Source organism: Chelonoidis abingdonii, chromosome 11 (assembly GCF_003597395.2).
Source record: "Chelonoidis abingdonii isolate Lonesome George chromosome 11, CheloAbing_2.0, whole genome shotgun sequence".
Lineage (NCBI taxonomy): Eukaryota > Metazoa > Chordata > Testudines > Testudinidae > Chelonoidis > Chelonoidis abingdonii.
In genome coordinates this window covers 26,065,926-26,092,378 of record NC_133779.1, presented here as the reverse complement: position 1 = coordinate 26,092,378, position 26,453 = coordinate 26,065,926, and the positions used below count along the sequence as shown (strand labels likewise).

At 45.4% G+C, this 26,453-nt stretch overlaps 1 protein-coding gene and 2 long non-coding RNA genes across 4 annotated transcripts in view; 2 read left to right on the top strand and 1 right to left on the bottom strand.

Annotated features, from left to right (window-relative positions):
* The window catches only part of LOC142047439 (uncharacterized), a 115,934-nt gene extending 95,345 nt beyond the window's left edge, over window positions 1-20,589 (top strand). Inside the window, exons 2-3 of one of the 2 annotated variants that reach the window (XR_012656705.1) lie at window positions 16,746-19,612; window positions 20,482-20,589. This is a non-coding gene — a long non-coding RNA (uncharacterized LOC142047439). Of the gene's footprint in view, window positions 1-16,667; window positions 19,613-20,481 lie in introns of those variants that run through there. The other variant, XR_012656704.1, reaches the window with a different exon arrangement.
* Window positions 1-26,453, top strand: part of LOC116823303 (uncharacterized) — a 703,657-nt gene that overhangs the window by 368,800 nt on the left and 308,404 nt on the right. The gene's annotated exons all lie outside the window — the stretch shown is intronic.
* LOC142047449 (uncharacterized) overlaps window positions 1-26,453 on the bottom strand; it is a 123,772-nt gene that overhangs the window by 55,671 nt on the left and 41,648 nt on the right. The window lies entirely within an intron of this gene.

Here is a 26,453-nt window from a genome sequence, read left to right as displayed (position 1 = left end):
CTGATGAACATTCCTGGCTGGAGGACACACACACCTATGACTCAAAAAGAAAGGAGTTGATAGAAAAGATCATAGGACTGACCCAAAGAAGGATGAGCTGCAAAAGGCAGAAGCAGGGCAACTTCTGGTGGAGCTGAGAGACCACGGTGAAGATGGTGCAAAAATCACTATGTGGGAATTAGCAAATGTGATTTTTTTAAAAAAAAATTTTTGGCCAACCCTAGTCAAGGGATTTTAGTCAATGAATGTCTAGATGAGGCTGAGCGGCGATTGAAGCTTATGATCCTGCAACAAGAGTATGAGGGGTTGCTTCTGCCTGTGTTGATTCTAACGATGTAAGACTGTTAGTCTATAAGGATGCCACCACATTCTCTGACTTGTCTTCTACCAGAGCCTCCACAGACTAACACCGGCTTAAGCCTCCTGATAATGCAAAATTGTAAGATGAGGTTGATCGATTAAAGAAATCATGTTCGCACACTCAGAGCAATTCCATCAAAGGATCCACCACATAGTGGAATTTCCTATGTCTCCTATGAAGGATGTGAGCTCTGATTAGAAGCGTTTTCCAACACCGTCATAGCACCGTTATAACAAGGTGTCCTCTACCACGGTGTGGATTCTCGAAGTTGTTAGGAATAATTAGATTTTGAGACCAAATCTGAAAATGTTTTCCCGCACCACCTCAGTCGCAATGTGCGGGCTTCTCGTCCTGGTGTGGACCACGACGTTGTTGTTTCAGGTGAAGCTCCTAACTAAAGATGTTGCCTGGAGCACTTCAGAGCTAGTGTGGGGCGCAGTCCCTGTAGGATCAGTCGCGTTGATATTGTGCAAGATTGAGGGCTGAACTATTCGATGAAGCTTTTCCCACACTCCAGCAGCATCATAAAAGGTTTCATCGACTATGTCGTGATCTCTGATGTCTAGGATAAAGTGAGTCAAGCTCTGCGACTAAGCGTTTTCCCACACTCATGGCTAGCGTGTAGTCGTGCTCTTCCAAGTGATCTTTGTCGCTGATCTAGCGGAAAGGTCCTGAGAGCGCTACTGCGAGAAAGTTTGCCTCTGGCCTCTGCGAGTCTCATAGGCTTTTGTTTTTTTCTGGGAGTGACACACACACTCCCGAACATTCCTTTTGGATCTTCCTGATAAAGTTCCAATGCTGGTGTCTCCTTGCTCACAGCATCTTCTGAGACCGTCCTCATTCTGACTCACCATTCCCCCCCCCACAACCCCGTGAAGGGAAGCTAGACGAGAAATCAGAACATGGATCACTACCACTACACCTGCGACAAAGAGCAATTCAGAGAGAGGAATGAAAAGGAGGATGAACAATCCCAAATAAGTATGGAGAGATCAAAACCTATCAGGAGCTGATTTTCCCGCACAAAACTTCCCCAGGAGGAGAAGAAGAAGGGATCAGTTTGGTCTGCACATCTTTACGGAGAACACTCAGGGCAAATGTGAGATCGCGGGGGCCGACTCTGCACCCAGTGTGTCAGTCAGAATGGAAGGGAAGCCCATGCGTGACATCTGCTAATGATTGCCACATCGGTTGCAGGCAACCAGGCTGCACTTATGGAGGAGCTCCCAGGGTCGTTGTAGGGCATCTCAAAATTTCCTGCATTCCCACACAGTTGTGAGCCTGTTTTATACCAAGTCCTCACCTGAAAGGTAGTCTCTTGAAGCACTTCTTTCTCAGAGCCCTGAGGTTGGGACCGCACAGCTAGCTGTCCTCGTTCCAAGCTGTGAGATCACAATCAAGGGGTATCGATGAAATGAATAACGCTGACACCAGCCTGACGAGGCAAGAGAAAACTGAGGGAGCGTCAGTGGGAATTTGTGCATCAACTTTGTCACAAAGAATAAAAGTCCATGGGTTATACCCCAGGCCACGAGAGCAGACATCCCAAGGCCAGCTTCCTTGGCTCAAAAACTGGCAGGAGAGTCTAATTATAATGGTTCATAAAATATTATTCATTACCATTTAAGGCCTAAGGACCTGTCCACCACTGAAACAGTGGCTCCCATTGTGCTAGGCAAAGTACAAAACAGAGAATAGTAGCAAGCCCATGCCCTGGAAGAATTTACAGTCTAAAATACACAAGCCCAGATAAGAATGTGGGAAGGGTAGAACCCACTATTAGAAAGAGATAGTTCAGGCCGCCTGTTAAGTCTATAAGTTAAGAACTTAGGTGTAATTTTTTTATCAAGCACTTAGTCTACTTATAGGAGTATGAAAACAAAGAATCAAAATCACTGTCTGTATTGAAAGGGCTTCTCTTACTTGGACAGCGTCCTGAGGCCTTTTGTTCTTAGCAGACATAGGCCTTTGCTTAAGCCAGCAGTTCAGCCATAAGCTGGGAAGCGATCGGGTCAACTTCCCTCACATCCCAACCAGTCACTACTGGAAAATAGAGGTGCAAATATTGGGCGAAGTTTAGGAAGATGTCCTGATCCCTCGACTAGTGCCCATCACGACCACCTACGAATCTATAAGAAACACGCTCTTACAGATGGTTTAAAGAAAAACTTAGTCTGGATAGCAGCCTGTTTGGTGCAAGAAAATGCACTTTCTCATATGCTTGTGGTATGTGACACTCCTCATTTTTGTATTGTTTTATCTTTAGTGGCGCACGGCACCACTTTTACAATGTACCAGTTGGTTCTCCTAATGTTTTTGGCCCTGCGTATAATTAATTTTGCTAGGTGTAAGTTAAATTAAGTAGTGGGATACAGTTGGTTGAGAGAATTATGTTTCAAATGTCGTCTAGGAATTAGTTATTGAATATTTCAGTACAGACATGATTGGTTAAGCAAAAGCATAGCTGAGAATATCTACTATGAAGTAAACTGCAGTGCAAAACAGCAGAGGGGAACGAGAAACACGCACTGGGGGACACAGGGTAAATGCTCGCGGCAATCTAGAGCCGGTAAGGAGTCGGGGATATGGGGGAAAATTGTTCTGTGGTGTCAGAAGAAGGGTCAAGGGGACATGCTGCCCTAAGGACTTCAGGCCATCCTTGAAACCTGTGGGCAGCCCCTGGTGACAGTCATTCCCGCCTTGGTCCTCGGTATTACAGATTGATGTTAGGTACCCCAGCCACAGTTCTGTTAATGACCCATTCATACACCAACCCATGACATCCGTATTTACAAAATATACCCTCATGTCTCCTGCTCTTTTATAATTCATTAACACTACCAAATCAAGCAGAACTGAGGTGTGTATTTGCGTCATACATAGTTATCACTGAACTCAAAAGTACACCTATTCAGAATCCTGCTCACAGCCCTGGAGAGTAAAGCAATATGCACAGAACTGAGAGAGAGTACCAGCAGAACCAAGCGGAGGACAAGCTTGCCATTCTCACTACAGTGGGTCAAAGAGGAGGCAATGTGGATCCCTAACCTCAATCACAGAGAGGGGCTAGCCGTAGAGGCTCGTACCGAATACTCCTGAGGGGTCCCATTTTCTTTGGATGCAGCCACCAAAGGAGGCAGGTCAAAAGGCTTAGCATCCTCCTTGAACTGTGACCATTCCAAAACACATTGGGGCTAGTAGGAATATCTAGTGGACATCAGGGGGTAATGGAAGGGAGAAAATTAAATCTCCCGCAGTGTGAAGAAGGCTGGGGAACTTTCAAAAGCACTAAATTCAGGAGCACGCCTCTAATTCTCCGGAAGAAGAATGTAGAACAAGAACTGGGTCTATGCATCCCCTCAGGGAGGGGACGGGCTCATAAGATCAAGGAAGCCTGGAGGCAAGACGTTTGTTGCTGCTGCATGATGGGGTTAGGGGGGAGCGAGAACGCACTTCCAGACTTCACTCTTATCGTTGACCGACTGATTTTTGATCTCTGACCTAGTCTCACGTTATGGTAGGGCAATTTATATCACTATCGCTAGACGGTATATAAGATGTCAATGATCAATGTATTGGCTTATGTTAGCTTGGGAACATGTCGTGGGGGGAAGGAGGTGAACATAAAGAAATTGGGTTATTGAAGGAGGAGTCGACACACTATCCGCGGAATTGACTGTCTGAGACGACTCTAGCCATACGTGTTCTGATTAGTGATTACGATTTAGTAAACGTAGCCTTTCTTCTCAATTACTCGAGGAGCACCACTCCCGGCACCTTTGGGGCTCGCTCTTTCTGTTCCCGTGAAGTCAGCCTATTGGCTCAGGTGAAAGTAGAGTGCATTGCTCAGCATTGATACTCTGAGAAGATGCAAAACACAGATTACAATAAATTCCCAGATGACGCACCTTTCTGCAATGGTCTGTGAGTCAAGTGTTTGGTCATTGATTATGCATTTGTATCAGAACCTTATGTATATCGGTAATCCATTACGCAACTGGTTGTGGAGCTTGCGGGGTCTAACGCCCATATTAGAAACGTGAAATTAACTCTATGACAAATAGCATTTGTGGTGTCACAGTGTGTAAGGATTCAGGCATGGGGTCATGGGGAACATAAATTTATTTACATTTGCAGGTTCTTACAACTTTTCCTTTGGCTGATTGTTCCCAGTAGCTTCCGTCATTCAGATGTAGTCACCACTAAAGGGTGCAAACTTGCATACTCTCAGGTTGGGCTAGGATAATGTTCCCTTTAACAAGAACACCAATAGCAAAGTTGTGGGGTGGCCTTTTTCACAGTTTCTGAGGCAACTCAACTACTCTAAGCTACGTGAGCTACGTCCCGCGATTTTGTGTTCCATTTACGTCACCATTCCAACAAACTAGTCTCCCTGACGACTGCAATTATTATTATCTCTGCTGTACAATGATCTGTACAACCCCAAATTCTTTCATTACTATCATTAACTTGTTTAAATATCTGTAGTCAATTAATATCACACCCACGGAAGGATAAGGAAGAAGGATCTTGGGAACTGTGCATCAGTCCCCAGTAGAATCATGTATTTTATGAAACAAGTAAGTCAACTCTGGATAACGGATTGAAGAATTGCCCCCCACTTTACCAGCAGATAAAGATACCTAAATTGTTGAGTAAATTATCTAGTTGCAAGTTCCATTCGTGCTCAAGGGCGAAATAACAATGCACAGAGTTTTTCCATCATCATGCATTCCAGATGGTCACTTGCCTCAGCACATCTGACTATACCTGAAAAGAATTTATGGAAATATTACTGTGTTTGATATTCTCAAATGGTCAGGTCAACATGTGATGTTGCCACAAGACTTTTTGGGACACAGGAGGCCTGAGGCTTCCAGTTCTTGTCTGCCCCTAGCAATCTGGGGCTCATTGGGCAAGTTACTTGGCCTTGCCGCTAACCAAGTCCCCATCTTAAAGTGGGGATATAATACAGTGCGTTAAAAACAGTGTTGTATTATATAGATATGAGATCTGGGAATTTTAAACATCTGTGAATAAGGTATTTGGGTAAGCCCTTTCTATGTAGTGTAACTGGGTTGTAAGCAAGGCAATGAATTTACCCAAACCATTGAGGCGTATCACTCGTCGCTGCTGTAAGTGGCTAATTAAATGCATTACCCACTTCCATCTCAGACCAAACTTAAAATATAATAACCAGCCTTAATTATTGCATACATAACCTGTCCCTAATGGCTAGGATGCAGTGATGCCAGACCTCAGTGTCAGAGAGGCATAATTAGTGACCAACATTATCCAAAATAAGCGGACAAAGTGGGAATTCATTGTTTTTTTAATATATGTTATATATGTTATATTAAATTCTTAACAGTCAGAATGACTGACAATATTATTATTTTATTACTACACATTGATTATAACAATAGTCAGGCAGATCTGATTGGTTAATATCAGAAAATCCACATGAGAGAGAATTGTAAAAATCCCTTGACTAGGTTGGCCAAAAAATTTTTTTAAAAAATCACATTTGCTAATTCCCACATAGTGAGTTTTGCACCATCTTCACCGTGGTCTCTCAGCTCCACCAATAAGCTGCCTGCTTCTGCCTTTTGCAGCTCATCCTTCTTTGGGGTCAGTCCTTGATCTTTTCTATCAACTCCTTTCCTTTGAGTCATAGGAGTGTGTGTCCCTCGCCAGGATGTTCATCACCTCCAGGTGGGGAGAGAGGTTTGATCCCAACAAGGTACACTGAGGCAAAAACTACCTGTGCCTTCCATCCACTAGGATGTATATGTCATTGGCTGCTCAAGTTAGTGATCTTAATGTAAAAAGTTGTAGTGCAGATGCAGCCCAGGTGCAGTGGTTGCATTAGTTTTCCCCTTGACCTGACTAAACTCCATCACTTTCTAGTCTAAACAAACCCTGAGCATCACGTTATCTGTTCCCCATTTCAAAGCATTGTTAGTCATCGAGTTCTCCCTTGGGAACAAATTGTTTCATTCCAGTTCTCTGATGTTGCTTCAGGTGTGTGGAGAGCAGATATTTTTTTATCATTTTCCACACTTAAAATATATTGAACTATACAGAGGAGGAACAGGGCAGGGATAGGGAAAAATGTCATTTCACCCATTGTAACAACAGACGTAGTTAGGGTAAGTCGAGGATTCCCTTATTCCCCATCATATCTCCTTCCATCCTGCTAGAACCTAAGAATCCTTTTCCTTTCCCCAGTTGTGGATGGGAGACTTCCAAAAGTGCTCCCTGTGCTATAGCACATGGCTAAGCTCAGAGAATAAACCCAAATTCCCCTGAGCTTTGCTTTTTGAATTCTGTATTCCGATTACTTCAAGCCTGGGCATTTGTATTATTACCAGTTCTCTTAGCCTGTTCCTACCACGTTTCTGTAACATTTTTGTTTTTTAGGGACAGGTTGTTATTTCTTTCTCAACCCAACTGGAAGGCCAGGGTGTCTGTTTTCTCTGGCCCTCCCACAGACAAATCTGACATGGTTGAACCTGCCAGGAGCAAACAAAAAGCCCCACCATCACAACACAAGCAGATAGACACACACAGACACAGAGAAACTGAATTATTGAGCTATCAACATTTCACTTTCCCACAGCATGTTAGTTCTGAGTTGTTTTAATTTGTTTATTTTCTTGAACAGAAACTGGGGAAAGAGAACCTGGAGTCAGTGGAATTACAGCAGGAAGGGATAAGTCTCATGATTCGTCCACTAACCAAAGGCTTTGTAAACAGAGGATAATGTTACTGAATGGTCTGGCTAACCCTGCAGTTAGAAACAATCAGGTCTATGGGTGGTAAATTGACAGAGGCTCTGCTGCTGATCATGAATAGCAGCTGTTGAAAGGTAATGTGCTTCTATTTCATGCCTCTGGAAGTACAGAAAACAATGATCTGGTTAAAGGAAAGTTGCCATTTCTCAGAGCCCCAATTTCTATTGTGTGTGACAGAAGGTTTGAATGTGTAGCAGGTAGTTTGGTAAAGCTAGCTATTTTATGTGTGTACAGGCTCCTGCCCACCTCCAGCAGAGGTTTCAATCACATACTATGGCAACTTACCAATGTCAACAAATTAGTCCATTCCTCCCCATAGTCAGTCTCTGACGGAATGTTAGAATGAGGCAGAGAACTGGGAAAGTATCACAGTAGGAATACATTAAAAAGTGGATTAATCAGAGCTGGGGTGCAGACAGAGCTGTTCTACAGCTGGTGAAGTGACAGGGACACACTCCCACTAGTGCTGGCTCTGAAATAACAGCAGAAGCAGATGGAGAGAATGAGCTCATGTGGGGCTATGGCAGCTGCCTTCAGTGCATCACTCACCTGGCAGGTGTTACACAAACACAGCACTTCCCCTCTGGAAGAGAAACACTTCCCCCACTGCCACCACTTCATTATACTGTCCATGAGGCTGTTTGTCCTGCAGGACTTTTATCTCTTTTGGAGACTTTATGGCCAGAAGAGACCATTAGAGCTCACTAGAAGGCATTTTTCTCCAGTCCTCAGAACATATGGTGGCTCTTTGCTGACCCAGCTCCAATTTCACAACATCTTTTTCAAATGAAGACATGAAGGCTATTCCAATATCAGTCTCACTGATGCTGTGTCACCTCCTGTGACGTTATTGACATAATCTGGAACTGTATAGATCACCGTTATGACCACTATTCCATATTTGTGGCCAAAATTTTAGAAAGGTTGTTGTGTAAGGTGTCTATGGAGAGGGTCTGATTGGCTGATTATAATGATGCTATCTCTAGATGTGTTTCATTTTTGTAGTTGTTGTTATGAATATTGGCTCTATGCTGCCCGTGTTTCAAACTTGTGCCATAATGGGGGACAAAACAGCTACCTTGTTAGAAGTGGCTTTACCAATAGATGGAACCTGGGATTTAAACTCCCAATGATCACACTGTGTTTGGGATCCATTTGAATTCCCCTTCCAGGTCTTTGACACTTTCATCTCCACTCATAGTGACTCTGATAGAGGATTAAAGAAGTCAAAGTATCATCTCCAGGCATAGACAATGGAGAATGCTTCATCACATGACACTTTGAGAAGTGGATGGATAGAATATGATGAGGATAAACTCTGCATGGCTCAGACAAAAGGTAACAGTTGCGCAGTGATGAGGAAGGAGTCGTTCGGGTCCAAGGTCAGGTCTTCACAGTGCTCCCGAGCTGGAGTGTGAAGATCCCCCTCAGTCCCGCCGTGAGACTGAGGAACAGGAGGCCTGTCACCCCCATTCCTCCCATCCTGCATTCCTGGTGGCCAGCATCCCAGAGGGCCTCCCTGCCAGCGACAAAACCCAACCGCCGTCTGGACTCCCCAGTGCTCCTCCTCAACGGCTCTAAATCAGCCGGAGAGTGGAAGGTCCTGGGCGTCGCGCCAGCACGTGGGATCCACTGCACCTGAGCAGTGGGAAAAGGTTTCTGTGCTGGAGCATCGTTTAGTGTTTTCCAGTTTCCAAGGGAGGGTTTATGGGCCTGAGTGTTAAGCTCCCAAAGCCAGTCACTGTTTCACTGTATTCATTACGTTTGCATTTTCCCCTGCTCCCCAGTTTTCGGTACCTTTACCCTGAATACACTTACCTTTGTTTGTGCCAAACCACCTTGTCTCCTCTTTATTTTATTTACACCTCACAAGGAGGGAGGCTAAATCCACTGGTGACAGAGACAGGAGGGAGTCAAATTTGTATCTCCTGAGAAAAGGGGATTTTTCCTTTCCTATTTCTCCCCTACCTTTTCCTTTTGAAGCGTTGCCTTATTCAGCTTGAGGTAACATTACCTTTTGAGATAAAAACTATGAAATACAGAACTAGAGACATTTTTTTAGACATCTGGGATTTTGTCATTTTATTTAAAGCAAGGGGGGGTGTTGGAGTTTCTGAGAAGGTTTTTGTCTGCAAGAAGCAACCTTGTTGGGTCTGTTATTGTACCAAGGGGGGGAGATGATTGTCTATAAAGGAGGGTAAAGACTAAATGCATCCAGTGAGTATGGGATTTGAACCCATGCATACAGAGCACAATGGATTAGCAGTCCATCACCTTAACCACTCGGTCACCTCATCTAAGCTGTCAAGAAAGGGACAGGAAGAGAAATCTAAGGCCGGCAGAGATAGGGACACTAAGGAGTTTTTAAATACTAAGCAGAAGCAGGGTCTGAATGAGCTTCCCCCTCACATCTAGTGAGGAGTTGGGGAAAGACTTCAGGAACAGACCGTGTTACCTGTAAAGGGTTAACAAAGGGAACCAAACACCTGACGAGGACCAATCAGGAAACCGTATTTTTTCAAAGCTTAAGGGAGGGAATTTGGAGGTGTTTCTTGGTCTTGGGTCTTTGTCTGTTCTGTGCTCTCTCAGCTATGAGAGGATCTATTTCCAGTCCCTCTAATCTTGGGTCTTTGTCTGTTCTGTGCTCTCTCAGCTATGAGAGGATCTATTTCCAGTCCTTCTAATCTTCTGTTTCCCAGTTGTAAGTACAAAGGTAGCATAAGTAAGTTCTTTTAAATTTGCTGCATTTGGCATCTGATGTATCTGAGCTGGGTGGAGTCTTTATGGTTTTGGGCATATAAGTACTTTAAATTGTATTGTTTTTGGGTTAGGCTGTTTATCCCTTTTCTATTGTTTATTCATTTTCTATAAGTTGAAAACCCTGTATCTTACGTCTAGATTACGAGAACTGTTTATTCTATTCTTTTTTTTTTTTTATTAAAAGTTTTGCTTTTTAAGACCTTTTTGATTTTTTTTCTAGTTGACCCACCGCGAAATTGGGTGGAGAAGAAAAGCGGTGGAGGGAAACTGCTCTCTGTGGTTAACTCTCCTAGTGTCCCAGGGCGGGAAGAGCTACGGGGGAAGAGAGATGAATTCTTTTCTGTTTCCTTGTCTTTGGGTTTGTCTCTTTGTGGAAAGAGGAGACATGCTTCTTGGTTTGTGATGTAAAGAGGTTCATCATAACTCTCAGGTTAGTCCAGAGAGCAAAATCTGGGTGGAGAGAGGTGGGGGGGGACATATGTTTTTCCCTTTGTGGTAAGAGGTCTTGGGTTCCCCGGGAACGTTTTGGGAGACCAGAGTGAGCCCAAACACTGGAAATTGGCTGTGCAGTGATTATCAAATCTAGTAGGTATTAGCTTAGATGGGTTTCCGCTAGCTTTCAGGTTATGACGCTAAGGTTCAAATCCTGAAAGTAGGAAGCTATGAACCAGTCTCCCTGTGTTCCAGCTGTTCGTCGCTGGGAGCCTGGCCGGCCTTAGGGTGGGGCCCCCCAGTGTCACCAGGGCTCCAGGGTGAAGGGCACCGTTGACAATGCTCACCGCTCTCCCTCCCCAGTAGCTCCTCCATGAATGTGGATAAGTGGGTCTTTTAGCCCTGAAAGCTTCTGTCAAAATAAATTCGTTATCTCTAGGTACCACAAGTACTCCTGCTCCTTTTGAGATAAATTAATGGAGGTTAAGTCGTGAATGGCTGCCAGGATGGGAGGACTGGTCTCCCTGCTCTGTTTGTGCACGCGGGGTGGAGAATGGGAGGGCAGGAGAAAGATCACTTGTTCATGCCTGTTAGGTTCACTCCCTCTGGCGGCACCTGGCATGCTCTGTTGGCAGATAGTTGGTGGGGGTGGATGGACCTTGTCTGACCCCTCTATGTTCTTAGGAAGGGAGGGGCCAAAGCTCCGCTCCGAGTTCTGTATGTATAGGGAGTTATCTCGTTTGCCTATATGCAAAAGGGTCCCTTGTTTGAAACCAAGCAGAAAACATGATGGCTTAATTTTCCCAGCTTACTGGCCTTGTCCCTGACTGTCTGTAGGAGCAGCAGTGATTCTGTGCTCAAGTCTGTCTATACTTCCCCTCCCTCCCCTTTTGTCTCCTCTCCCTCTCTGATATGCCTGTGAAGTGGCTTTCCCCTCCCCTCTGCTGTACTGTTGTGGATGAAGGGGCTGGTTGAAGAGCAGAGAGCTCCCAGGGAGACAAGGTGTCTGGACTCTAATTAGGCCAGCACTCACACCCCGGCAATGGAACTGTGCCCAGGTGAGAGTTGTACCCACCAGTATGACAACCAAGTACATCCCTCTAGTCGCAGGCCCATGAGGAGCAGGTCCTTAAAGGGGAAGCGGCCCTTGTGCTCAGGAGTCACTCACACGCGTTGTAACCTCCAGTGAATGCCCTCCCGTTGCACCGACCCCGTGGCCAGTTGTTTGCCATGTGCAGTTCATTGCTGCCTTCAGGTAAGACTTACCTTCATCGCACCGTCCATACCTGCTCTGTGGACACTTACCTTGCGAAATCTGTGCCTGCCTTTGGCTTCCCAGGGTGGTACTTGCAGCCCAGAGAGGAAGGATGGTTCTGGGGTTGAAACGAGACAAGCAAAACTCTTGGTAGGAGATTTGGGTTGAGGGTGCAGGTTTTCTGCGCTGGGGGAGGGGGTTGGGCGTGCAGGGAAGTGACGGTGTCGCCTATACCACCAGGCACTGCGTCTCCAACGTGACCGTCACACAACCTCCGGCAGCCGCTCCTAAGAGTGGGGTGGGGCAGCGGGATCTCCATGGTGCCGCTAGCGGCGGCGCTGCCCCAGAGCTCCCATTGCTGCAGTATCTGGCCATGGGAGCTGCGGACGTTGTTACTCAGGGCAGGGGCAGCGGCTAAATAGAAGAAGAACCTTACTACCCCGCGATGCCGGGATCATGCCAGCACTCTGGGACGCAGACACGGAAGGGACGGAAAGGCATGAGTGGGCAGGGAGCACCTCAGTGCTGCTGGCACATCTCTTGCACACCCAGGGAGGGAGGGTGGCAGAGGCCCTTCATGCGCTGCCTGGTAGAGAGAGATGGAGCTGCCTCCCCTCCGGGTCTATCACAGAAGTGCGGTGCGGTGGTGTTGGCCTGCAAGTGCAGCAGTCGAGCAAGATGATCACACTGGTCCCTTCTGACCTTTAAAGGTTCTGGGGTTAAAGGGAGAGGAACGTGCTTGTATTGTATAGTCCTGCCCCTTTCTTCCTTCACTGGGTGTTTAATGACCTGCTGGCGATTTAGGACACTGATTCTTCTCATGTCCATTGGCAATAAACTAATACATGGCGACTGAATATTAACCATATTCCCAGGGTGAGAAACAATCATCTCATTCCATTGGCTGGGAACTGAACCCCAGGTCAACTGCTTGAAGGCAGGCATATTGCTCACACTATACACAGTGATCTGGTGAGCCCCTGCTTTTCAATGAACTCGAGCACCCTCTCTCATGTTTGGAGCAAATGTCTGTGTCTCTGCCATTCTATGGTTGGGGAGTTTCACCACTGATAACATTTCTGCTGGGTGGGCGAGGGGAGAGAGAAGAGAGGTTTGCTCTCTGTTTCATTCCTCTCCATTTTCTGTTCCTCCTTCCCTTCCAGGATCCTCCCTTCCGTTTCAGACTGTGCAGTGACACCCTCCCCACACCCAGGACTCTGGAGCCTCTGGAGCAGCACGATCCCGTGAGATCCTCAATGACCAAGGGTCTTTTCCAACTTCCAGAAGACCCCAGCTTGAGTGTAAAGGAAGCTCTCTTCCTTCCTGGGGATCCTCTCTCCCTTCCTGGAGACCAAGGTCATGAAGGTCTCTGCCTGGCCTCCTGGGTCTGAATTAATGTCTCATTTCCCACTATCTGCTCGAAAGAAACAAATGTTTCTAACCCAGGTGAGTGGAGTTAATTCAGCTGGAATCCTTCACCCACATTCCTTAGGAGATACAGACTGACTGGGGTTCATCTCTGCATGTCCCCAGTGGGGAAGGAAAGACACTGAGGGGGAAGGAAGAAGACTGGCAGAAGGAGTCAAATGGGGCTAGACCAGAATAGAGGAGGTTTGCTGCCTGTTAAAATGTAGTGCATTCTCATTGCTTAAAACAAAACAAAACCCCACCAGCTTCTGTTGGGTTTGAACCATCAACTTTTCACATAGCAGCCAAAGTGGTGAACCACAGACACACACAACCACCCACAGCCCAAGTTTGTCTGATAAGTACCTATAGTGACTCACACAGGGGGAAATACAGCTGTGGGTGTGTGTTCAAGCCTCACCCAGAACATTGGTTTTCATTAGCCATGTGGGTTCCTACACTTACTTTGCCCAATTCACATGGAAAGAGCCATACGAGGGTGATGAGAGTAAATTCTAAACTCTGAAATGCGGCGGTTGGCCCAGAGATTGGGATAAGGGGTTTGAAGAGAAAAAGCTCTAAGAGTATAAACCAGACAGTGTCCAGGGACAAGTACGGTACAACGCCTCAACAGGGAGCCATTGGGGGGGGGGGGGTTCACTCCCTCTGTGAAATGTCCTGAGAGGTATTTGAAGATGAAGATAACGCCATGGCTAACAGGTGACTGGCACATCCTGGGTTAAAGAAAGGAAGGGACTTGGGTTAACAGTCTCAAGATTTGTGTTACCGTCACTGTCTGACCCCCCTTCAGCTCGGAGCAGGTTTGTACGTTGCTGTGTGGAACGCACAGACTCTTGGAGAGCAGGGGCAGCTGTTCCCATGGCAGAGAGCCTGGCACTTAGGAGACTTTCTACACTTGCTGTTTTGAAGCAATTCAACAAAATAACGGTGGAGCTACAATATCCGGTCCAAAATTTCAGCCCCCTGAGGGCAAAAACGCTATTTTAGGACCTAAACAGGAGGCTTCCAGTGCTAGGACACCTGACCAGAGAGATCAGTGGGGACATAACAGCTGCTGACTCTGAGGGTCCTGGGCTAAATCCACTTGCAGATGGAAGTGTTTTGATTTATTTGATGGATAATGAGCACCAGCTCCCAGGGGAGAAGCCCTGCGAGCCGCTGCCACTGGGAAAGGGCAGGGGGAGAGGGAGCAAGAGGAGAAAGGCAGAGACATTGGAGATGAGGAATTGGGGGGAGAAGAAGGAGAGAACAGAGAGAGAGACAATAAATGATTGAAGCAGAACACGTGTCCCAACCTGATCTTGCTCATCACAGGTGTTCACAGAGCTGGGTAGTTGCAGGTTTTCCACAGTGTCAAGGCTGAACTTTGATTCTAACAATTTGAGTTCAAATATCAAGGGAATCTCCACATACCTGATCTCTTCCCTCCTCCCCTTTTAGTATTAATTTTTATTTTGAAGTGTTTGGCTTAACCGTGATCTTCTCTTTCCCCACCTGTATTGCAATTTGGGGGTTATTTTTATTATGCCTCCCTTTTGTTCATGTCATTATAATTGTAACAGCAAAGGAAACTGTAGGAGCAAAAACTGACTCAAAACTTTATTTCCCCATCATGCCGGAACATCATACAAACAGCTCACGCAGCTGGGATCATAACATGGAAAGCCAGGGGATGGGAGATGCAGGTTTCCAACTGCTTTGTCTTCTCAGATGACACATTCCAGCCCTTTTACGCCTCCATCCTGTATGACCTGCTGGGCTTCGACACATTTATTGTCTCAGTCTATTGATGATGTGATTGTAACACAATGTGACTGAAATTAAACCACTTCCAGACAAGGAACCAACAAAAGCTGTTATTGCGTTGGCTGGGAATTGAAGCCAGGTCAACTACATTTGAAGGCAGCTATGCTCACCACTATACCACCAACGCATCTAGCAGGAGAAGCTTTCCTGCAGGCTGTGTGTGCTGGCAAAGGGGGTGACACATGACCATACAGCTAGTGAGCAGGGTGGATGGGCTGGAAGCCTCCTGGCAGCTGGGAGCAGAGGTAGGGGGCAAAGCTGAAAACAGATCTCATTGGGAGCTGGCCCCACACCCAACCTGCCCTAGGAGAGGGAAGTGAAGCTCAACTTCAATCACAGAAAAATCTTCCCTGGAAGGAAGGAACAGCTTGTTTAAAGACAAGGTTTGTGGTTTTTCCCCACTACACACGGAGGGCTGGGTAGTGCTGATTCCAGACAAGACTCCGGAAGGATAAGGAACAAATTCAGGCTGCCAGTGACCTGCAGGAGGAGAGCTGATCTTTGACAGTGACAGACGCCTCGTCCTAAAGGCCTTTGTCTGCCCCCTTCCAGTGACTGTTTGGCACAGGAATGCAGCCCCACTCCGGGTCTCTCCTGGGGAAATAATGTTTCTGTGCAAAACAGAAAAGCTTTTAACAGAAAGGAGAGAAAGGAAATGGCCAGGCAATGGGACAGGATGTAAGGACTGAAACACACGATGCTTTCCCACATGCATGACTTTGAACCTTGTTGTTTGCGGGTTGTTATTTCGTTTGGTCCCTGGACATGAGATATGGGCAGAGAGGTGGGGGTTCACATATCATCTTTCAAAGGCCCAAGGAAAGGGGGTTATTTACTTCCTCATAACACAGGAACTAGGAGGGGTCACCAAATGAAATGAATAGGCTGCAGGTTTGAACCAAGTATTTCTTCATACAATGCACAGTTAACGTGGGGAACTCCTTGCCAGAAGGTGTTGTGAAGGCCAAGACTAGAACAGAGTAAAAAAAAATTAGAGAAGTGCATGGAGGACAGGTCCATCATGCGATTAGCCAGGATGGGGGATGGTGTCTCTAGCCATTGTTTGCCAGAAGCTGGAATGGGCAACAGGGAAACCACGAAGCAATGACAAAGCTGGGGTAGCCACGTTGTCATGGGTCAGTAGTTAAGGGATGCACTAAAATCCAGCAGTCACCATCTCCTCTCCACACCCAGCAGCTTTGAATCTTGATGACTCTGATGCTGAGTTTCCACTGCCTCAGCATCCTCAACCCCCACTGGAGGCCGGTGTAGAGTCCTTAGATCCCTGTTCATATTTCATACCCCAGCTGATGCACCATCCCTGCCCAGCAACTCCCCATCTGCCCCAGGAGAACCAGCTGGTGGGCTGCACCCCCAGGCAGACAGCTTATACCGCTCCCCTCAGAGCAGCAGACATAGCTGTTGGCAGCTAATCCCCACCTAAGGCTTTGGGGAAGGAGCTGGAGATCACTAGTTATTTCTTCCATACATTGAGTCTCACTGTGTTTGAACACATTTCTCTCTAAAACTGAATTCAATTTAGAGCCACACCCCCCATTTCTGCTTTGTAAGAGCCTCATTCCTGTACAGAAAACATAAGAACAGCCGTACCGGGTCAGAGCAATGGTTCATCTAGCCCAGTGTCCTGTCTCCCAACAGTGGTCAATGCCAGGTGCTTTAGAGGGAATCAACAGAACACGTAATCATGAGGTGATCCATCCTGTCCTCCATTCCCAGCGTCTTTACAGTTGTGAACACAAAGAAACATTTTTTTTCTTAGATTAGGGTTGGAAGAAACCTCAGGAGGTATCTAGTCCAACTGCAGGTCCTTTTCTGCAGAACTGCCGCTTAGCCAGTCTGTCCCCAGGCTGTAGCAGTGCAGAGGATTCTTCCTTCCTAAGTGCAGGACTCTGCACTTCTCTTTGTTCAGCCTCCTCAGATTTCTTTTGGCCCAATCCTCCAATTTGACTAGGTCACTCTGGACCCAAACCCTGTCCTCCAGTGCTTGGATTCTTTACATGCTTTCACAGAGCGAAGAGCACATGTTCCATGATTTCATAGGGTAGAGTTTTAGGGTTATTTTGAGTCAGGGAGCTATGCTATAGGGAGCTTTCCCTGTGTGGATCTGACAGGTGGATCAACACAGATGCACATTGTGACCATTCTAAGGGTACTGAGGGCTGTGAGTCTCCTTGTTCCCACCTGCCACTACTAAGAAGGACTTTTGGCAGCAGGATGTTAGCGACCAAGCTCACCAGCCTGTCAGGCAGTCAAGCACTCTCCTCTGAGCCATAGCAGCCCTGACAGTTGACAGTAGAGGCACCTTAACCCCTGAATTCCTTCAATGTGTCCCCCTCCGGGGTCCAGCTCCAATCACCAGATGCTTGGGGTATGTCTATACTACCTGCCGAATTGGTGGGCAGCAATCGATCCAGCGAGGATTGATATATCGCATCTAGTGTAGATGCAATACATGGAGTGCTCTCCCCTCGACTGCTGTACTCCAGCTCGGTGAAAGGCGCAGGCAGAGTCTACCGGGAAGCTGCAGCAGTCGACTCACTGCGATGAAGACACCACGGTAAGTTGATCTAAGTACATCGACTTCAGCTACGTTATTCACGTAGCTGAAATTGAGTAACTTAGATTGATCCCCTCCCCTAGGGTCGACCAGGGCTCAGAAAAATCCCAGATCCTCTCTGCCCAAAGCAATGGTACATCCCAGGTTACCAGTTTTACTGCCATCACACACAGCACTTGAGCACAGTTATCGAACAAACGGAAATTTCTTTACCAAGGGACAGAGATTTAAACAGAAACAAATGTGAGTGATGGAAACCAACCGTTACCAACAAAACAAAATCACAAAATGCAACCTACACTTTTTAATAGCTCCCTTCCCTAGCTAAGTAGGCTGAAGTGTGAGGTGACCGGCTATTGCAGTGATTGCTAATCCCTAGGAGCCATGTCCCTGCCTTTCTTGAAGCACCACTGGTCATTAGTGATCTCCTTGGTGAATGGACCCAGAGTGTTTCTCTCCATCCTGTCATAAACTGAATCAGTCTTTTGTGTATATTCACAGAATGGACCATTTCCTCATTGTCATATTGTCCTTTTCATTTCCACAGGGTTTCCATGTCTATAATTTGTCGTTGATAGTTTTCCATTGGCTTTTCTGGGCTGGAGCAAAGGTTGACAATGCAAAATACATCGCATAACTGACTAGCAAGGGACGGGTGACAATTTCCTCCCATTTAAATGGGCTGTCCCCTACAAGATCTGTGATTGGGATGACTCACTTTCATGACAATACCATATGGGCATAATGTTCCATATACTTACATGACTCCTTCAACAGGACTCTCTCACACCTCTTGCAGTGATCAGGAGTAACAATAATTTACAAGCTTTCACTAGAGATCTCACTGCTAAGCTTCCTGGATAAATATAAAAAAAATTAGTGCATTAGGTGTGATGAGTTTGTCAGGTCTGAGACAGGAGTTTCTTGTGAATTACTTTGACCTCTTTGCCAATTGGCACCAAACAGCATTTATCACACACGCACTGAGCTATACAGTCACACCCTGATAGAACAGAAAGGCCAACACAAAAAATAGAGAGAGGAACAATAAGATACTAAAATGACAATGGTTGGAACTCAACATTTCTCTCAGGCTTTGGACTGATGGGTACTAAGAGCTTTTCCCTCAGTTGAGCCAGGTGATCCGATACCTGGCTCAGCCCTCCATACTAGCAGCCTTCTCACATATAGGAATATGGGTCAAAATTGGAATTGATGTCATGACTTGCTTCCCAGAGGGGATCAGTCTGTCTAAGGCTGTGTCTATCCTTCAAACACTGGAAATATTCTTCTGACAACCTAACACTGTCTACACTGGGGCTTAGGTCACATTAACTACTTCTCTCAGAACAGTGGGTTTTTCACACCCCTGAGAGATGTGGCCATGTCAACATAGCTTTTCACTGTAGACCAGCCTTTGGACGGCTTTCTGATATGAAAGGCAATGGACTTCAGCTTTTTCCTTGGTATTGATGGTTGACAACTGCAGCTTTCCTACCTGCTGGACACATCCCATGACAGATGTCAGGCCTTTTCTTTGCAAATTAGAGAAGTGGGGAAGTCAGTGATCCTTACAGTGTAAGTGAGTAAAAACTTATACAACTTGTCTCCGCGAGTAGTTTTCCTTTTAATAGAAAGTGACTTTGAAGCTAAGCAAAATATGTTCTATTCGAAATACAAAAAAATAAAATCTATACAGGCCCAATATTCTCTTACACACTCTAACACCTATTCTCCCACCCCAACTTTTGGAGTGACGTTTTCTACCAAAACTCCCTACACTACAGGGGGTAAATTAAATCGAAGTAACTTTTGAAGATTAGCCACCATTTCCTGTACAACTAAAAAAGAAAAAAACAAGACAACTTTCAGTTTTCCAAAATAATTCAGATTATCAAACAATTAGTCTCTTACTCTTTAACCAATAACCACCTATAATTTCATTTTCATTGGTAACAATAACATATTCAAAAATCAAAAATTCTTGTCATATATGTTAGTTTTCTTTTAATCCCTATTGCTAATAACTGAACCTTGACTCAAGTTGTGGTTTGTCCCAACACTTCTGAGAGTTCATATATCTCTGGTTCTTCTGCCATGTGTGTTGGTGGAAGGCATCTCCTATGTGGGAATGTTTGCATTATGAGGAAAAATACCTCTCTTGTCACACTTTAAATCTTTCAAAGTGGTAGGAGGTAGGGGAGAAGTGATGTAAATGCATAAAACACAAGAGAAAACTCTCTGGTCTTCACTACAGACATTTATCAGTATAATTATTGCTCAGGGATGTGAAAAATCGGGACAGCTGAGCAACGTAGTTACACAGCTCTAATCCGCTGTGTAGATAGCGCCACATCAGCAGGAGAGCTTCTCCTGCCAACATAGCCATCTGAGACAATATTGATTTAAATAATTGAACTACACTGTGCTCATATGCACTTCCCTCAGTTACTGGGGGGTCTGCTGCTGTTCACCATTTCCAAGTGGAGATTTTAAATCACTGCTGTGTCTTTGTTAGCATGGCCAGTAAACTGGAGAGTTCTCTCCTGTTGACAGAACTGCACTTGAACTTTCTCCATGTCATCATGGAAGGATGGGGAAAAAGCAAAGCTGAAGTGAGAAATGATGACTTTAGCAAAAGGCCATTTGTCTTAAATTCTCCAATAAATCTGAGCTGAACTAATATCTAATTGTGTAACCACACAGCCATCAAGAAAGATAGAAACCTAGATCACAGAGAGATAGAATACATGACAATGAAGTGTAAATTGAAATTCCAGAGCAGCCTACATCTAATTATTTAGAATCAGGACAAGAGATTCTCCCATCACATTCTCCCCTCATCCATTCAAACCTGCTTCACTCAGCACTGTCTCAATAGTCAGTTATGTTATTTACAGCATCTTTAGTATCCTAGCATCCCCATACTGGGGGAAAAAACAGCCACCTTGCCAGAATTGGCTTTACCAATAGATGGAACCTGGGATTTAAACTCGAAATGATGACACTGTATTTAGGATCCATTTGAATTCCCCTTCCAGGTCTTTGATACTTTCATCTCCAGTCATAGCAACTCTGGTATAGGATTAAATAAGTCAAAGCATCATCTCCAAGCACGGACAACTGAGAACACTTCATCACATGACACTTTGAGAAGTGGAAGAGTAGAATGTGATGATGATAAACTCTGCCTGGCTCAGACAAAAGGTAACAGTTCTGCTGTGATGGGGAAGGAGGGAATCTCTGAGTCACCTCATCTCCTTCCAAGTATCAGAGGGGTAGCTGTGTTAGTCCAGCTCTGTACAACGTGACAAAGAGTCCTGTGGCACCTTGCAGACTAACAGACATATTGGTGAATAAGCTTTCGGGGCTGAATCCCCACTTTGTCAGATGAATGTAGTGGAAATTTCCAGAGGCAAGAACAAACATGCAAGCAAGAATCAGGCTAGAGATAACAAAGTTAGTTCAATCAGGGAGGATGAGGCTCTCTTCTAGCAGCAGAGGTATGAACACCAAGGGAGGAGAAACTGCTTTTGTAGTTAGCTATCCATTCACAGTCTTTGTTTAATCCTGAGCCTCTGGTATCAAATTTGCAGATGAACTGGAGCTCAGTAGTTTCTCTTTGAAGTCTGGTCCTGAAGTTTTTTTTGCTGCAGGATGGCTATTTTTAAATCTGTGATTGTGTGTCCAGGGAGACTGAAGTGTTCTCCTACAGGTTTTTGTATATTGCTTATGCTCCAAAATGTTTTTTAGTCTATAAGGTGCCACAGGACTCTGCCACTTTTTACATCTCCTTCCAGTATCACAGAGACTGAAATGACATTTTTTTCCTGCCCTTGCTCCTATTCATTTAAATATAATTTGAGAAGTTCCCATGATAACTGCTCTTCAGCACAACCCAGAGCAACGTGAGAACAACTGGCAATGATACAATCTGCATCATTGGTGACTCTAACAATAACTTTGCAATAGGAGGAATGGTAAAAATGTGATGCTCCCTTGTTTCTTATGGGAAGGGCACACTCGAATTACTCATGGGAGAATGGAGTTGATAAAAAGGACAAATGGGTCCACCTCAAAGAGCTCAAACTGCAAAAATGGGCCACTCATCTGGACAAGCTTGTCTGCGACACATAAGGTTCGAGTGACTATTTAAGGGGAGAGGAATAGCGGGACACTACAGAATTGGTTTAAAGCCAAATGGCTGTGTTTATTTTAACAACGGGAATAGATTACACTTTGGCTAGGAAGAGCAACGTGTTAACTCTTATCTACACTGCTTCACATAAAAGGAAGAAGCAAGGCCAAAAGATAAGCTATAAAAGAGAAAAAGGAAAGAAAAAAAAAACCAACCGCTTTTCTTATACACCGAATGAAGTAAACCCAAGAAACAGAAGAGGGGGTAGAGACAGGGGAAGAGTCAGGCGAGAGCAAAAATATTTGCAGAAATTACAAAATTTGTACCACACTCCAGATACAGCCGACCAACAGCATAACACCGATTGCATAGCGAATTAGGGGAGGTGGTCTTGTTTAATACGACACGACCCGAGCCGGCAAAATCTGAAGGATATTCCCTGGCTGGAAGGGTGATCAGACCTTTCAGCTGACACGCGGGAACACCTCCCAATTCTGGCGTGAGACATAGTTTTGTCTGGGGGCTTTTACTCGTGTCAGTCTCAGACTGGTTCCCTTTTACGTATGTTGATACCGGATTGGCCTCCTAGCTCCTTCGCCTTCCAGGTTCCGAGCAGGAGCCTCCTACGTAGCAGAAGCTGTACTTGGCAAGCACGCTACTTCTTCATTTGAGACATGCTTACATGTCTGTATGCGGATCACAGGGTGCACCCGGCACGCTAGGGGTATGCACACGACACCTTGGGGCTTTCCTGTTCTTTAAGGAACAAGAATCTGACCCAAAATGGAGACCATCTTGTCCTTTTACTAAAACAAAATGGCTGTAGGCCGACAATTAGCCATAAAGACACCGTGTTTAAGCGTGCACTTTAGGGTTGCAACAAAGCTGAGGGATATCGGTGCTTCAAGCAGTTCAAACAGTTTTTAAAAGTTACTCTGTGGGAATCAGGAAAAGTATTAAGTATTGATAGTCCTAGAGGTTTTTATGGTGTTGACCCCCCTTGCAGATTCTCTGACATGGGCTCAGTGGCAAGACAAGGTTTTCCCACACTCACTGCTTCCATTGGGTCTCAGCCTGTGTGGATTCTCTGACAGCTAATAAGTTGCTGGTAGTGAATGAAGTTTTTCCCACAATCAATCACTGCATTTATAGGGCCTCTCCCCTGTGTGGATTCTGAGATGGGTAAGAAGGTTTGAGCTGCAACTGAATGTTTTCCCACACTCATGGCATACATAGGGCCTCTCTCCTGTGTGGATTCTCCGATGCCCAGTAAGGTGAGAGCTTTGAGTGAAGCTTGAACTTTTACCTCACACTTCGAACGATCAAAGTGGCCTCATCCCTGTGTGGAATTCGGCTCGACTTTCGAGAAAGGGTCGTGAATCTTCAATCTGAAACTTTTTCACCCACAATCTTCAATTGCATTCATGGAGGCTCTCTGCTCCATGTGTGGGACTTCTGAGATGAGAAAGTGCGACGTTAGATGAAGGCTTTCCCACTACTCGCACAATGCAATCAATAGGCCTGCTCTCCCGGGTGGAATTCTCATGAATGTCCGTAAGTTGAAGAAAAGCTGTATCGAGTGAAACTTTTCCCACACTCAAGAGCATTCATAGGGCCTCTTCCCGTGTGTGGATTCTCTGATGTTTGAGATCAGGGGAGCCTAGCCTGGCAAAAGCCTTTCCCATCACGGACATTTCGTGAGAGCCTCTCCCTGCGTGGAATTTTCTGAGGTTGAGGCACGAAGGGCGTATCTGTAAAATTGAAGGTTTTCCCACACGTCACTCGCATTTAACAGGACTCCCCATGGAAATTCTCTGATGTTTAGATATAGGATATGAGTTCTGCTGAGTGTAAAGGTTCTTCCACACTCACTGCCATTTCATAAGGCCTCACTCCCCTGAGTGGATCCTCTGATATGTTGAGCAAAGGTTATGAGCTGCTAGTAGAGGCACTTTCCACCTCTCACGAGTTAGTCAAACTGGGTTCGCAAACCCCTGGGGATTCACAAATGTCATGGCATTTCATTAGGGGCCTACTCCCCTGTGTGGAAATGTTATGATCCTAAAAGGTGCGAAACTGGTGTTGAAGTTTTCCTACACGCAGTACAGGGATTGTTTCTTCTTTCCTCTGGGATTCCTGCCTGTTCAGTTGTGGTTTCCGCGACTTGATAAGAGCTACTAATCTGAGATCTCCCCCGACAGATAATATTTAACCTTACTCTCGGTCTCTGCGCACTGCGAGGTCCCTCTGTTCCTCCTTATCGCTGGTCTGGCGAGAATCTCCACGAGGATTCCTGTCAGGGCGACTTAGCCCAGCGACCCAAGAAATCGCGTTTCGAGCCGTACTCTAAAAATGTCTGTGTTATCCCCTCTGCCGACCAGTTTCCATGCTGGAAAGAGAGCTGGGCTTCACCAGCTTCCATCACTCTCAACAAATGACATACACGCGCTGCACTATATATCATAAAAGAAAACCTCAAACAAGGTGACGAAACGGGAAGCACCTAAACCAATACAAATGCTGGAGACAGAGTCAAATAAAACAAGAACTGGAAACTCTCAACCTCTTCCCTAAAATAGGCAGAAGGCAGGGGCTCAATTGGGCAATCACTCCCAGTCCATATTCGAAGGGGGAAGGAAGGAACCCACGCCGTGTTCATTGCTAGAGATCTACAGAAGCCATAGAGCTATAATTACTTACGGATAACGAACCCCTGCTAGGGAAATAAACCCAATATGAAACTGAGGAAGACTTCCCAAGGGCTCTGTAGGGGCATCCCAGAATTTGATTTCAGGCACTTTACAAGATTCGGAGTTTGGTTTACTGTTTCCTCAGCTGATGGGGAGCTCTCAGGATCCATCTTTCTCTGATACCATGGAGGTCTGGGACTGCAATGGGCTCTTCTCCTTGTTACAGCTAGGCGAAGATTATATGAGGTATTGGAAGACTGCAAACCCGCTCAGATGAAAAGAACACACAAAGGAGTTCTCACAGTTTATTATCAATATACTGTGGTCATAAAAACACTCTATTAAATCAACCTCAGTGCTTAGTGAATGACCTGGAAGGGAGGTGAACACCGGGTGCGCTTGGTGGCAGTTCTCTGCGCTTACAAGAGGCCACATTTTAAAGCTAAGGGATAAGATGAAAAGAGGGACCAGGCCACATTCACGCTCGCAAAATTGTGCTCATAACATTGGAAGTTTTTACAATGATTCCTAGTATCATGAAAACAACACTGTGCAGTCTTATGTCCCCTTCTATGACGTGGGTTACTCTTGAGATACTGATGTAACAAAAATAATCACACAGCCGCCTTTGACCGGACATTCTACGTTGCTCTATCTTGACCTCCCAATCAATCAATGTGGGACCACGACGTGGATGGAGTTCATTTTAACAAACTCTACAACCATAGAGCAGTGTCTACTCTGACCCCTGAGAATTGCTTGTGTAAGGAGTCAGCGCAACATATCACCCTCTTATGAGTTGACGCGTCCTAGGTATGGGTTTGGGATCTCTACCCAAATAAACTATAACGATGCCCGGCCAATCACCGTACATCTAACTAAAGGGTTTATTTAAAAGAAAGAAGAAAAAAGGGAGTTGTTAAACGGAAAGCAATCATAAATATTTTACTCTCTGAATGTATCCATGGTTGCCTGTTAATGTCAGTTTTGGTCCCATTTTCTGGCTTAACAAGGTCGTACCTAGTGTACACCGCATCCACATTTGAATGTATCCCTATTGTTCAAAAGGTCTTGCAGAGTTGGTAGAGAAGTTGCCCCTATGTCGGTTAGGTAAGAAGTGATGAAGAAACAGAAGATGGACGATGTATGCAAATCAACCCTTTAACAGCCCTTTTTGCCAAGTGGCTCTCTGCTTCCTGTGTCCAAAAAATAGAGCTCATCAGAAATGGCATTAGCACAAAAGCGTTGGAAGGTTCTAGTACCAAGCTACAGGCAAAACCAGGCAGCGAGTGCATCGTCTGCGACTCAATAGGTGTAGGTAAGAGCTCCTTAATCGCTGCTATGGTTATGTATGTTGCTGATTCGACACTGGAAAATGTGGCCATCACGAACAGGTTGGGTCAAGCGCTGGATTCAATTTCTAGGAGTGTCAACATCAAGCAACACCGTAAATCCCAAAGTCATGGAAATACTAATAAATAACCCTACAGTACTTTATTAACTACACACAAAAATAAGATAGAGAACTCTGTGGCTAAAATAAGTCATACAATGTTTCATTGATATATTAACATGAGATATCTAGCACATCTATGCAATTTTCATCATATTGGTATTAATAGATAAAAAAATCAAAAATAAATTATAAAATTTTGAGGTCCAGTTACATATCATGTGTCGTCTTAATCCTAAACAGAATCAGATCTCAAGGACCCGGTACTCCCTGGTGAATGTGCAGGAACAACCTATGTCTTTGATGAAGGCATTTCGAAATACCCCAGCACATAGATGGTTAAAAAGGGGAGAACATCAGAACACCCGCGTCAGTCTGTTTGCCGGCTAAAGTGCACTCTCTAGATTATCTCCAACCCCTGTCACCTTTTCACCAAGTGTGCAAAGAAGGAGGCGCGCGGAGTTGTTTAGAAAATTACTTGGTTCGCACGACCATCTAGTGGCTTGAGTATGAGTAAACCGAACCAGGGTTCACCGAAAGTTTACAGGCTTTTCTCTGACTTGGCTTGGTAAATGCTGCCAACCAACCCAAACAAAACAAACCCCAAACCATGTGGACCCAGAAGAGGAACCACTCGTTGAGAATTTAACACCTCGTTCGTGGCGAAACCCCTAAATGTGTCTCACCTCCCCTCCCGTAAAGAGCGAGAAAGAAACAAAAGGAATTAGCTGTGGCTCACAATCATCATATAACAT